At 36.5% G+C, this 15,313-nt stretch overlaps 1 protein-coding gene across 4 annotated transcripts in view; it reads left to right on the top strand.

Moving 5' to 3' along the window:
- The first annotated feature begins 328 nt into the window (after positions 1-328).
- The window catches only part of LOC149702394 (uncharacterized), a 61,358-nt gene continuing 46,373 nt past the window's right edge, over positions 329-15,313 (top strand). The window contains exon 1 of one of the 4 annotated variants that reach the window (XM_089866155.1): positions 329-345. The gene's annotated coding sequence lies outside the window, so the exon portion shown is untranslated. Of the gene's footprint in view, positions 346-713; positions 1,067-11,636; positions 12,059-15,313 lie in introns of those variants that run through there. The other 3 variants (XM_089866153.1, XM_089866152.1, XM_089866154.1) reach the window with 3 other exon arrangements.

Consider the following 15,313-nt stretch of genomic DNA (forward strand, 5'->3'; position numbering starts at 1 on the left):
TATTATTATTTTTTGGACTAATTGTGGTCTGACTGAAACGAACGAACAAACGGGGCGCGAGCTTCAACAAACGTGACGTAATCGCAATTGCGCGAGACGTGTAAAATATTTGTCTCTCGTGAAAAAATGCCCTTTTACTCTTAGAAGGGGCTCAATTTTACATAGAAAGGTATGGAATTTTGGTCCCCTTCTAAGAATGGATGGCGTCCTCCGTGATCTTTTTCACGAGATGTGTTTAAAATTTTTAATTAACAATTAACGTCTATGCAATTTATTGCAGATGGAATCACGTGATTTATAGAAGAGTGGCGTTAAAAGTTCTATGGGGTTTTTAATTTTAATTTTGTAAGTACGTTTATTTTAGCAATTTTAAAAATATTTTGTATTTTAAATAATTTGGCGATTTTTTTATATATTCAATTTACTATATGATAATAATAAAGTGTCAAGGGTATTACAATTGGAATTATTTTTCAATACCCGCGAAACAGATGAAGTCAATAAATAGTTAATTATGTACCAAAATTTAGTTTTATAATTCAAAGCGCATTATTTTGGACTCTAATTGACCTAGGCCCAATTATTTAGTACCATTAAATAGAGGACAATTTAAATTATAACACCTTCGAAGGATTTCCTCGTACGTTTTGTTAAACGAAAGTTATGACGTTTCAAAGTTGAGGTCGCGACCCTTCGTGAAGATAACTAATCTATAATCATAGTAACCGCTTAGTTCCCCCATTCTTTTTGAATAACGCACGTGGCCTCTCCCGCGTGAACCATCTAGACCACGACCTCCGGGACTCGGGGTGAGGGTCACGCGAAATGAATATTATTCCCACCCTCCCCCGAGGCGAAAGTGCCACCATGCGGCACTCAGATAGTTCCGACCCCAGAGCTTGCAGTAGCAGTGGCGCTCGATAAACGTCATTCGAACTTCTAAAGAGCGGGGTCCTGTTGGATTTTATTTATCTCCTTAAAAATGTCCTCGCGTTATTTACAGTCAACGAATAGTACCCTAATCAACTAAGGATTATCGGATTAAGAAGGTCCTAGAGATTATCAGGTAATTAACTTCGTAATATCTTCTTAACACTTAAGTTGTCGCGTACAAAATTTATTTTCCATTCCCGCCTTTTTCTCTTCGCAACCCCCCCCCCATCTCCTCCCTTTCCGCGTCGTCTGGTCGGGGTTCTAAAAGTAGCCTGCCTAGTCTGCTCTGACTTTAAGTGCGTCTTGTCTCTTGAATTTTTGAGTGCAAATATTCAACCAGTCTTTTTATAACGAGTATCTTTTGATCGATTTTTAAGGCTTAGCTTTTAAACTCGACTCTATTGGATGGGAACTTTTTAGGTTAGTAGGGATGCGCCATGCGAGAGTGGTGTTGTAGTATTAATTCGGAAAGAAACATACATTAGGGCGCTATTCGTTTTTGTCCTACGGCGGTACGAGTTTTTCTTTTTTTTTTTAGTAGGCCTCTCTCTCATCATCGGAAAGTAATACATGAGATTTTTTTTATATTTCGGATCTCCCCTCTATAAAGAGTCGGTTACCTATAAATCTAGATTTTTAGAATTAGGTTTTAAAATTCAATACTCTTTCTAAGAAAGCGTCTTTTTATTATTTTGCTGTGGACTGTATGGAAACCTAGTTTTCGGTTTCTAATTTGGGGCACTCTGTATTGACCAAGGCTTAATACTATCAGGTTTTTTTGGATTAAAATGATTTTTGTTGTTAGTTTCGTCGAATTTCTCTCTGAATTAAGTTTTTTAATATTAGTTATTAGTATCTATTTAATTTTGTAATAGTTTGACAAAGAAAGGTCATTATTGAGTTTATAAATTAACCTAAAACACGTGCGCGCGAAACTTCACGCGCTTGTTCAAATTTGGCGGGAGATGATCACGTGGTTTACAGTTCATTAGGCTTAACATCCGAAATTTCAAGTTTAATTGAAGTTTTCGTCGTCTGAAGTGTTATAATGTGTTTGGGATTTCTGTACATAAACTAAGCCAACCCAACCGGAAGTTAAGGAAGCCATGGGAAAATTTTTATTTTTCTACGAGGGGAACGCGCTATAAAAAATTAACCGGAAGTGTGGTCCTTGATTCTTGTACTTTAAACTGGGCAGTCCCCCCCCCCCAGTCAACAGCTGTAGTTTGCCACCCAAAATAGAACCCCATATGTAAAGGGAAACCCCGGCACTTACTTCCTCTGGAAATTTGTCTTGTACCTGAGAGCGAATAGGCGCGCTGGCTTAGATACACAGAAGAGTATAAGTGACGTCATTACGTTTATGTCATGAACCCTACCTTTGCCGGCATTACCTTTTAATAAATGGACGGTTTATGAATGAATCTACTATTTAATTTTTCTAGTTTTTCCCGCTTATAATGGTATAAAAATGTTCGCTACAAATGTAGGCCTATTCAAAACTACTCGGGCGTTTTGTGTAGTGTAGTGTTGGTTAGTAAAATTTGGATTTTAATTTAGTGTTTTTGTATCGTGAGAGGATGCACGTACCTATCTATGAAAACTCGGACATTAAGGGTGGGGAAAGGAAGTGCTTCTATGGCTACTTCCGTCCGTTTTACCTATCCTCGAAATATGTTTCTCTTATCTTGCTTGTCGTTCTTAATCGAGGCAAGTTGTTTAATTTGGAGTATTACTAGAGGAAAATCAGTAGGACCATTAAAAAGTGACCCATTAAGATGATTAAAATTCATTTCCGTTATGAATTGATAAATTTTTATTAATCATCTTCGATTTTACGAAACCGTTGTAACATTTGACAACGTGTTTGGCCTTAAAAGGTCGTGGGAATTTAACATTTTGAGGCATTTCCGTTTATAATAAAGTATTTCCACTTCATACTTCATCCTCGTTGATTTAGACGTCATCCATACTTTACAATTGATTCTAAACTTAATTATAATTTTTATGCTCTTCAAAACTTTATTATTTAACTGGAAATTTTGCAAGTAATTCTCTCCTTATCTTTCTTACGCATAAACCATTTATCTGACAACTTTATAAGATTCTTTGTACAAATGTTATGCAAACCCTTGTAAAATTATTTCCTGGAGGTTTTTTTTATTATATCTAAATTAGGTCTATTATACAAGCACTCCGTTTTTCAGTCCGTCTAGATAGGATCTTGTCTAATAAATTTTTAGCACGAGTGCCTATAGTTCTTATAGAGAAAATGTATCTTATTTTACTGTTGAATTCAATATGGTTCGCCCTACATAACTTAAATTTACAATCGAGTAGCTTATATCCTGTAATGTGCGCTTCGTTTAGCTCATTCACTCTTTAGTTTTCTATATGATGACACCCTAAATTTACTCCGTGGCGCTCAAACTAACCGCAGCCTCGTAGACGTAACCAACGCCATAAATTCCTTTCAAAAGACAAGGAATTGTTAATCCTTTTGTTAATCGTCACTCAACCACAAAATAAACGACCGATAAAAATATCTTTTCGATGCTCCTACAATATTATGTTTTTTTCGTTGATATTTTTTGTTTACCACGGATCTTATAAACTATATAGGGGATATGAAAACTGGGAAAGGCGCTTGCGATACGAAAAATCCCTCATTTTTGAACCTGTCCTATATTATCCTATAATTTCATGAAAGGTCCTATAATATCCCATATTTTTGACGTAATTAAAGTTTTCGTATAGTTTATTAGAATAAAATTTAGTTAGCTCTTTTATTTAATCGAGATTAGATTTGTCTAGACACCGAAATTGCTAATTCGATCGCACTTTTTTATTTCCCAGTCCTCTTTGCATATCACAAAGTCCATGATTTTTTATTTAGCCTAAAGAAATAAATCCAATTTTTGAATTTCTCAAAAGTTTACGTATATTTCGAGTCTGTTTTCATTTTTTTCCCCCCTTTTTTCAAGAAAAAAAGTTATATCTAGTAGATTGTAGTTCAAGAGGTTTATAGACCATGAAGACGATAAATTTATTCAAATTTTAGAATCCTGTTGTCTCTTTGATGTTTGCACATCTTGTAATATTATTAGATTCATACACGTTTCTTTAAATTTTTATTTTCATTAAAGTAGAAATTTATTTTCGATTTTAATTTTAAAGTTAACCTAATTTCGCCGCTTAATTATAACACTTACCAAGGGGGTTAAGATGATAGATCTTCTTGGGAAGGGGCTGCTTGTTTTATATTTGAAATGAAATAGAGAAATAAAAAAACCTAATGTGAGATTGTAATTCCATGGTTCGATGGTACGAATTTACGCCCTCTTGGAAAATGCGGAAGTTGGGGAAGTTGACTTTGTACTTTACCGTTTGACATATAAATAGACACTTGGAATTACGAACGTGGGTTCTGCCTTCCCACGTATTAGTTCAGAGTCAATAAACAAAACCAAATTTGAATCTAGACGATACTAAAACAACTTTTTAATGTTACCAAAATGTTTTTTCGACTTATCGTGTTGTTTGAAAATTAAGTCTGTATTCTCGCTCGACTTTAGTTAAAGTGGAACGTAGTAAACTTATGTAACTGGTGTACTTGTAATCCAAGAGTGATTTGCCTGTCGTCTGCTTTCTGTTATAGTGTCCCTTTAAAGAGAGTATCGCCTAAAATTCCCCGTATCTACAAAATATCATTAGAGGCAATGTTGTAGTAAAGACGAGCGCGTTTGAACCTTCCTTGGTACTGAGATGTACATATCAGCAAAATACAGAACCCATATAGGTTCTGAGAACATTCAAAAGATAGGCTAGGATTGGATACGCCTACCCTATCCTCAATAAGCTCCTTCACGCATTACCACGATATTGACAAGAGTATAACAAACAACCCAGAGGTCATGGCGAACCTAATGTTCTCAATTCTTACATAAGTATAAGCAGGTATCTTTAAAAACTATGGATGCCATATTTGACAATGAAAGCCATTGAGATCGAAGACTTCTTCTTGTGTCTGTACGCATCCTTATTTTTCTTCTCCTTTGTCATTTGTTCAACTTCAAAGAAGCGTATATATACTTTTGCAACTCGGCATAATTTTTGGCAACCCTTTTCAAAAATTAATTTCTTTTTTTTCCTTGCCACAACCGTTCGTTCCTTCGCTCCCTTCCTCTTTTTATTTTTAATTAGGAATCTTCATTTGTGACTGTAATACCCACCCCTTGGGTGTCCTAATGAGGCGTGAACCAGTTGGCTCACCAAGCCTTTGTCCGTACTGCCAACTGAGACGGGATAGTAAATTTTTTTCCCCTTTAATTATGATTATGGGTTTCTTTGCCTGTTTATAGTTGGGACTCTTTGCGAAATAAGCGCGCGTACTTTAGGCCGGGTTATTTTTAAAAAAGGCTTAATTATCTTTTTGTTTAGATATTGCTATGCGACACTCTCTGCCAGTATTTAGTTCTTTGTAATTTTTAAAGGTCCCTTAGAAGCTATCCTTTTAATTATCAAGCGCTTGTCATTTTCAATGATTAATTAGTGGAGAAGATATATATGACTCTCTGGGAAACTGGTTTGTTCTTTTTAATTTTACACGTAATTTTAATTACGGTAAAATTTAAGAAACGGCACCAAAACCCCTGTCCCTGTCCCTGTCCCTGTCCCTGTCCCTGTCCCGGACGCGTCCGCGAAACGAACGCTTACGATGAGAGAGAGAGGGAAACCGGTCGCGTCCGCGAAACGTACGCTTACGATGAGAGAGAGAGATCGCTAGCGTACGCGGTGGCGATACGAAGCTCCGCGTAGAGAGAGAACTGCCTGCCTGGTATATTAGTGAGAGGGGGAAGAGGGAGAGGGGGCATCCCGCTCGGAGAGAGAGGAAAGAAAGGTAGTTTAAATCTCGCGGGAAACAAGATGATAATTTTCGTGCACTACTGCACTTTGTGCGCGTGATACATCAGAGATTATGCTGGATGGTTAGGTTAGGTTTCGTAAAATAGAGGGGACGCTTTACGGTCATAGTGATTTCTGGTTTAGGGGATGCAGGATTTTGTTTAAATACATTATTTGATTCGTATGTTTTTTAAAAATTATACTTTAGTGGGGTGCACAATTTAGTTTCATTAATATTATTTGAAATGTGACGTTATTAGAAATTAAAGGGATACACGATTGTGTTTCAGAAATGTTTTTAGTTGTACGATTTATTGGAAATCAACTATACGGGGGGTCACGTGAGCCGTGTATTAGTGAGAGGGGGAAGAGGGAGAGGGGGCATCCCGCTCGGAGAGAGAGGAAAGAAAGGTAGTTTAAATCTCGCGGGCTTTTTTGAGTGAAGGGAAACAAGATGATAATTTTCGTGCACTACTGCACTTTGTGCGCGTGATACATCAGAGATTATGCTGGATGGTTAGGTTAGGTTTCGTAAAATAGAGGGGACGCCTTACGGTCATAGTGATTTCTGGTTTAGGGGATCCAGGATTTTGTTTAAATACATTATTTGATTCGTATGGTTTTTAAAAATTATACTTTAGTGGGGTGCACAATTTAGTTTCATTAATATTATTTGAAATGTGACGTTATTAGAAATTAAAGGGATACACGATTGTGTTTCAGAAATGTTTTTAGTTGTCAACTATACGGGGGGTCACGTGAGCCGTGTAAAATTACTATTAAGGCCCAGCCCTTGGGCCATCTTGTTTTACTAAGCCTTGCCTCACTGGCTTTTATCATTTTTCAATGGACTACTTTTTTTCCTGCGCATTAAAACGATTTGAATTAAATTTCTTTGGAAGTAAGACTTTGCCAAAGTTTTCAAAGTGGTGAGTTTGACTTGTAAGGGACTTGATTGGTGTCTGGCAATTTAATTTTTTGTCGTCTGCTAGCCTCTTAGTTCGATTTAAATGCCACCAACTCTGATCTTTGACACTAGTCGATAAAGAGAGTATGAAATACTTAGAAAACTAGTGAAATTCAAGCCCTTAAGGTTAAATTAATCCATGAGTTCATAAGATATGTTCTATAAGTTTGTCACTGGTAACTTAGAAACTGGAGCTTGCGATGAAGTGAATGAGGTAGGTCATAGATTCAGGGTAAAGCGAGGGACGCCTGGTGAGGCGCTGTCAAAGGCAGGCTTAGTACAGACTAAATAGGACCTAGATGGAAGTCCTGCAAAATTAATTATCCGAGTGTAGGACTTTAATTCTCGCTTCCGTCGTTCTCACTCGAACTAGCTCGAGCAAGTCTCTCAGTAGCATTACGAAGTATATGAAGTGTCATACTTATGGAAGATATCTTATAAACTTATGGAAAGTTGGACGTATCAAGTATTCTACTCACCACTCTCTCTGTGTCGTTACTTATCGAAAAGGGGTGTTTGTCGTTTGTCGATGGTCTTCGGGAACTTTGCCAAAGGCGTCATATTGGAATTCCACACTCGTCCTATATCGTAAGAAGGGGTTAGTTAGTTAGGAGGCTTTTGAATTACACGTTTACTTTGGCTCTTTCTCTAGAAGAGGTATAAAATTAAAAATTGGGCGGGATTTCGAATCATTTTTCTTTAAAATTCTTTATATATATAAATTCGGTTTCAATCCTTTTTAAAAAAATACGATTGAATTGCGAAATATCTCCTCTTCAAATTTAAGTGTCCTTGCATACCTATCATTCGTTTAAATTACGAAATTCAGTTTGTATACGAGGTATCTAGGATTATTTTATTAAACAAAGTGACGCTCAAGGTTTTTATTGGGATATAACACGTCTTATTTTGTTTTTTTTTTTCGAAAACTTGGAAATACTTCACTTTGTCTTTCTTTCAGTTTGAAACTTATAATATCAAAATCATCGTATATAATAGTTAAGTTTTGCTAAAACATTTGTTCGGATGATATCACGGTTTCTTTATTATTATTAGCGGAGCCCCAAACTCACGATATAAAAAATTCCAAGAGAACCACGAAAACGTGTAAAACGTGGCAGACTTTTTTTGGCCGTCAAACCAAACGTTTTATCGCTTTAGAAGCTCCTTTTATACCACCACACTTTCATCATAGATTGACGTAAATCTCCCCTTAAAACGTTAATTGTACACGCTTAATTTCGCAGGATAACTTGATAGTTAAAAACCGAGGGGGTAGACGCTCGGGATCTCTGTGTACACCTGAGTTCAAAAGAGTTCAGCTTTGACAGTGCATTGAGTTCAAAGCCTTCGGAACTCTGAGTTCAGCTTTGACAGTACATTGAGTTCAAGACATATTGTACACCTGAGTTCTCAAGTGTCTGCCCCCTCGTTAAAAACGCTAGTGATTTTGTCTTAATTCTTTAAGATGAAAGTTGTTTTCTTGCGCTAAGCGCGTGTGTTTTATCATTTTTCTTTTAATGTTTTATTCGATACATTTTTTGCCCATTGTCTGCTGGAATCCCTAATGATATTTACTCTCTCTTTAGCTAGTTTTTATTTTTTAAATTGTTGCGTAGATGACCATGAACTAGCCCTTACTATTGTGTTCGAGTTTATGCAAATGTTTCAATGACCTAATTTAGGTTATTAAGAACGGAACCCCCCCCCCGTGAAACGTGTCTCTTAATGGACGTTGAAATATTTATATATACTTTCATTCAAACTTCTAAAAAAGTAAATGTCTGTATTGTATTGTTCTGTTTGTTAATTTGTTTTCATCACGTTTTCAAAATGTTGTTCTGTTGTTGTTTTTTGAAATTACGTAATCTATTAAGGCCTTGTAGCTGTGCATCCGCTGTAAACCTGCTAATTGTTTTCTACCGTATTTAACTTTCGAAACCGTTTCTAATTAAGATTAAACTGTTAACCCTTATCATGATATTCATAAGTTTATGAGATATGTTCCATAAGTATGACACTTCGTAATGCTAGAGACTTACAGCTCGAGCTTGTTCGAAAACGACTGAAGCGAGAATTGAAGTCCTACACTCGGTGGTTAATTTTGCAGGACTTCCATCTAGGTCCTATTTAGCCTGCATTACTAAGCCCCAATTGACAGCATCTCACCAGGCAATCATCGCTTTACCCCGAATCTATGACCTACCTCATTCACTTCAAAATTACAAGCTCCAGTTTCTAAGTTACCAGTGACAAACTTATGGTGAACATATCTTATGAACTTATGTTATTACTATCAAAGTTTGAGGTAACAGTTGCGGGTTTAATTCCAAACGCTTCTCAACGCAGTTATCAATCATTAATTGTTAATAACAAAGATGTCCATTCAAAATAAAGTCATAATTTTTTTTTAGATTTTAGTTTAACCGATTTCTATTTTTGAAACTTGGCACGTAACAGAAAGTTTTATTTTCTTTTTATGAGTTGCGCTCGCGTTGGTTACAAGCGATATTAAGGTCACTTTTCATCTTTCAAAAATATTATTAAGTGGGGTTTACTTTCGATTCCTTCTCGCGCGTAAAAGATGTATGAAAATGGGTCTTAACTTTTTTGCTTTACTGACTTTTCGAAAGACATATTTTTGGCGATAGCTTTTGTGAGTTTGTAGACGAACGAGAGATCACCATCTTGACGCCTCTTTTGTTTAAAGGGAGTGTGAAACGATGGAACGCGCAAACGACTGATGATACTCGTCAAAGATTCGAGTTAAAGCGACGCCTGGTGAGGCACTGTCAAAGGCTTAGTACAGACTAAATAGGACGGAATTAACCGAGTGTAGGACTTCAATTCTCGCTTCCGTCGTTCTCGAACTAGCTCGATCTGTAAGACTCTAGCATTACGAAGTGTCATACTTATGGAACATATCTTATAAACTTATGGTACAAGCATGAGAATTGCAAAGTAGTTGGAACATTTAGGGTCGTCTTCCCTTTAAGTTTTTTGGGTTTTGGCATCTTTTGGTATGTCAGGAATGATGGGTGCTACGATTTTCCATCTCTCTCTCTCCCGACTGATCCTCCACTGCTCTTATTACTTTCCCCTCTGGTGCGAGCATCCCCGCTGCTTGGGGTTTCCTTCTATTGATGGCTCTAGCTAGCGTTTTACGATTACAGTTTCGCGCTATATGCGGCTATGTACTTTCCCCGGTAAAGTATAGTAGTAGGCCTAACACGCATTTACGATTACTGGAGGGTCCCAACCAATGACCCCGGGGATAAAAACCAGAGCTCGTGAAAGGATTTCAGGAATGCGTCGTCGCGTGCTGTCCTATTGTCACTATATCTCTTTCTCTAAATTTTCCTAGAGCTATATTCGCGCGTTTTTGTTCAATAGCTTTGAACTAAGGGTTTAGGTTTGACCTTGAGGAGGTTGTTCTAAAGAAGGTATTCTACCTTGGTTCATGGTAATTTTAAGAATTAAAGGGTCGCTGACATGTTTTTTATCTATTAAAGGGTAAAAGACGGCCATCCGAAGCCAGATTGAACCTTACCTTACCAAAACTATCACACTATAAACACTTTGGAGGCCGTCTTATCCTTTTATAAGATTTTGTTTTTGAGTTAAGCCTAATTACACTGGAACATGTTTTGAAATAAAGCCTATTTTTATGCTCTCTTCCGTTTGGTGAGCCCCTTAAATTTCTGAGAAGTGAAACTATAGAGGGAAAAGAGGCAACTTAGAGCCTTAGAACATTTTTTCTTCTTGCTAGAAAATTTGCTGAATTTAGAAATAAACATGTGATGAGAGAAAATTGCCTAATGGCAAGCGTTAGATTGGCTATTTATAGACGTTTTCAACTGTACCGTGAGAGATATATCCATCTTTGCGGCAGCTGGTGCAGCGGATTCCCAGTGACTTTAACTTAGGCCTTTTTAAAAACGTTAGGGTTAGTTGGTACTCGACGTATAAATTTGTTTGAATTAATTTACGACTCTTTTTTCGTTTTTGCGGAGGAAAACGGAAAATTGTTTACTTCCTCGTATTTATTTATTGGTTTTATTGGTTTACTTTGATCCTTTGAGGGTTACGTTTAATTTCAAAGGCGAATGAACTCGTTTTAAGTTTAGACTAAGTGTTAGTGTCGTTCAGTAGGGAAGGGGTAGGGCTATGACGTATTTTTAGTATCGTTGGAAAGGGGAGAAATAGGGCTGTGACATACTCAAAGGACTTCTTCCCAAAATCTCTAATAGAACCCAACCGAAGTTCTGATACTTCAAAGTACCAAAGTGGAACTGTCAATAAACTCATTTACATCTACTAAAGGCAGCTCCAAAAGAGGAATTCAATGTAAATTGAACACATTTGAAGCTTATTTAAATACTGAATACTCAACCCTTTTAATTATCACAACCTGAAAAAAAAGGATTTCAACTTATCCCTTAATATGTTTAAATAGAGTTACGAATGATGTTCAACCAACTACAACCTCAATAAAAAAGATAATAGACCCAAATTAAAACAATGAAAAACTCGTTAAAGATAACGCAATAATTTCTCTTCGGTTTCCCGACTTGACGTAATAATCCTTCCCGGGATTTGTGTCTTTAATCTATCCTAATCTAATCGTGAAGTAAATTTACCACCACCAAAGTCAAGTAACCAAGAACGCGGGATATGTTATAGTATATAGTATACGGAGGAATGTCGTGACGTCACTAATAGTGAAGCGCCCTTTCTTAGACTCCTTCCAGCCCCCCGTCCCGTTTCTTTCCGTCTTTAATACAAACCTCTTGGCCAATTTTTCCACCCCTTGAAACGTATTTTTCCATACGCCAGTCTCAGAGCTGCTTTACCAGCCTGAGTTGAGTGTAGCTAGCTGAGCTCCCTTGGCGTTCTCGTTGTACTCGTCTACCTTCATTCTTCATTTATTTACGTTATCGCGTGCAGTGAGTTAGTGAGGAACGAAAGTCGAAACAAACGAACGTACCCGTGAGTTAGAGTTCGCTTCAGTACTAGGTAGGAGGAACCTAGGGACGCGATTGTCATAAAATTCCAGCGTCGCCTGCTCGTGTGCTGTTGTATTTACGGTACGCCTAAAAGCAGCAGACTCTGACTCGGTTTGAGTTGAGTCATTTCTGTGTCTGACGCGTAACCTGCTAGTTGGATATATATGGATTGTTTTAAAGTGTAGTGACGTGCCTTTTTTGATTTTGGATTAAATTTTACGAGGAATACCCATTAAATTTGGAAAGAGTAAGTTCAGTTTTGTTATTTTTAAATGTTGTTGATCAAATCAACTGATTTGTTCTTGCGTACGCTATTTTAAAAAGTCAAATTAAGTCGTTTGAACCCGGGTAATCAAAAGGAATCGGTGGTATTATCCTGGGTACTGTCAATTGGCGTAATCAGTGAACGCTGTACCTTTGACCGTACCTTTCCCCTTAAACCTAACTTAACCTAAACCTGACCATATCAAAACCCTTGCCAAAGCTAAGCTAACCTAACCTAACACCATGGGGAGGGGGTCAAGGAGATTATTCTCCCCCCCGGGTAATCGGTGAACAGCCCTTTAAAAATTTGGGGATGACCAAAAATTACCACGGGTTAACCCCCAAACTCCTTATAGTGTCAGCAATATTTCTGTACAATAGAATATCAGTAACTGGTGGTGTTCTTGGGTATGGTTTTAGGGATGTTGTCATGGCGCAATGGGTTACTTATTTATTCACTTCAAGGTTACCTTTATAGGGTACTGGTAGTAAATAGAGGTTTAGTAGACGCTGCATCAGTACCAACAGTTGTTTATGATCAGGGTTTTTACGAAAAAACCACGTGTTCAGGTGTTCGCTTGAGTCAACCGTACCCAAACCACCTGAACTATGTTGTTTGCATTTTGGCAAAGGGTTCAATTTCTGCGTTTTAAAAAGTTCCATGGCGTGTACTTGTATTTTTAGTTTTTTTTTTAATCTTTTAAAAGGGGGTGGGGTTACTACAAACTCACTTTGAAGCTTTGAAATATATTAATATTGATTTGTAGAAGACCTTGAATTCATAATGAGGCAAGCAAATGGGGAGTGTGGTACCTTTTGAGTTTTGCTTTAACTAAACTAGCTGCGTGATCGAATTTCCTAATAATTATGGTACATTTCTTGGCAATCGGGTGACTAAGGCACGATACACTAAGGGTGTTTAGAAATAAGTGAATTTTTGTAGCCTTTCGTGTGTGTATACAGGACGTGAATTGTAAACTTGAAATTGATTAGTAATAAATACCAAAGATTCTATTGTATCTAAGTGTTATGGTATTTAATATCTAATCTAATCATTTCGTAAGAACGTAAGTGTCTATGAGTGAGGTTTTTGTAGAGTTTATCGCAATTTGTAAACCTAATTTCATTCTTAGTTTATCTGGAGAATGAAGTATGTATTATTTAACGCGATTATACCGTAGTTATTTACCCCTCGATTCTGTAGAATCAAAGAAATGATTTCATTTTTAATTGAAAAATAAAAATTAAAAGAAATATGTTATAAATTATTTTTCAATTCGTTCAATGCCATAGACCTTCAAAAATTTCTAATAATAAAACATCTTCCCAAAATAAAAATATATTATTCTAGAACTAGCGTAATTAAGTTATATAAAAAAAGGTTAAAGCTTTAAGCAAAAAATATAAATTTTTTTTAATTCATATTTTAATAAAAAACAACGAAAACCGCGAAAATTGTTTTTTGGGGTCACCAATCCCAGTTTTTTTTTCTTTTCCTTCCCTCGCTTTGGAGAAATTCATGTTTAATGTTTTATTGCCTCACGTAAACTTTCTGGGACGTAGTAACCTAATTTGTAAAACTAAAAAGAAATTTCAATCTTTTTATTTTGCGCGGTGCACTTTTTCTTCAAGAATTTTGTTGGCTTTTGGCCCCGAGCTCATATCGCCCTATTTTGTTTTTTAAATCCCCTGGTTTATTTGACGTCTCTTCCTTTTAATTTTTGAATTTCTCTCGCGCCCAACATTTGGTTTATTTTCCTTTTTATTCCACGGGGTTTTTAATTTTCTTTTCTTTTTATTTTTTGTTATTTTGGAATTTAAGGTATTATAAAAAACCTTGAACCCAGCGCGAGAATAAGTGTCACGTGACTTGAATTATTTATTACCCAATACAAAGAAAATAATATATTGTTTTTTAAATGAACAAGATGTTCTCTCGCCGATGCTCCCAACTTGGTGTGCTAACTTATTTAACGTACGCATCCCTAAGCCAGATCGGGCTTCAACGTTACCAGTCCATCAAAGTCCTTTCTGTTTAAGCAATCCATCCTTATCTAACGTCTTTGGGACATCCAAGTACCCATAAATGTTCCGTCCGTCTTAAGAAAACGCGATGGTCAAACTGCAAACTCCATTTTGAAAAGTGTTTGTAGTTGTCGTTGTCACTTAACAAACTATCTTGCGTCTTGGTCGGTCCCACGTGTCTATAAAGACATCTTTAGACACCGATCGCGTAAGACCTACCAAAATATCTATTTAAATTTAAAAAGCCTTGAGGAAAGGAATTTCAGAATTTCGAAGTGTCTTTAAAGAAAAAAATAAGAAAAAAATCTTAGATATAAAAAAGCAAACTTCCATGTCTGTATTTCCCTCCGTCAAACCTAACGTTTTTATCGTGTACTTGGGGTTAGTAGGCAACTAGGAGAGGTCGACAAGTACGCGCTGCGAGGAGTCCCTTGTAGTCAAGTAACGTATCTTTAGTGTAAGGCCTAACCGAAGAACTCCAGTATAAATTTTTTCTTAGCCGATTCTTTATCTCTGTCGAATTTCTTTCTATATTCATTCGACTTTTGAATTGGCTACTCGAGAGTTTAAAAGAAAGTTACGTTATTATTATTATTGTTGTATTCACGATTTATTGAGATATCAAAGGATACTTGCGCGTGTAGATGGATGGTTGGTTGCGTTGTTAAGTGGTGGTAGACTTGACAACTCCCCTTTATTGGAAAACAACTAGTTTTACAAATTCTTTCTATTCTTATATGACTTCGCCCAAGTTTTTTGCTTTGTTATTTAGCCTTGAGGATAGTTCAGACTGATGTTGCTGGAAAATGTGATCTAATGTATGCAGGAACATTTTGTCTATTTTTCCCCTTGATGAATTGGTCTATTATTCGGTTTTTCTGGGTAACGTGATCCAGTTTCTCCAGTTAATGCTGAAAAACATCGTTCAAAATTTTTCTGTACAAAAAATATCTGACTTAATATATTACATCAATTGTCAACCAAACATTGAACACTGTAAATATTTGTGAATTATTGATCATCATGCACCACCAGAAAGTATAGTTTTGTCAATTGCAAACGTCATATCAGCAAAAATATAAAAAAACAAAACGGCATAGTCTGAACGCATCTTCAGTGTTGAATATTGATTTTGTCACTTGACATATTTTTTAACAATCAACCCTGTAGTTGGAATTGTTTCTTTCAAGATGTCCCCATAACCGTGGGTGTT

This window comes from Phalangium opilio, unplaced genomic scaffold (assembly GCF_054372755.1).
Source record: "Phalangium opilio isolate 3A_F unplaced genomic scaffold, DU_Popi_V2 ptg000017l_1, whole genome shotgun sequence".
In the NCBI taxonomy this organism is placed as follows: Eukaryota; Metazoa; Arthropoda; class Arachnida; order Opiliones; family Phalangiidae; genus Phalangium; species Phalangium opilio.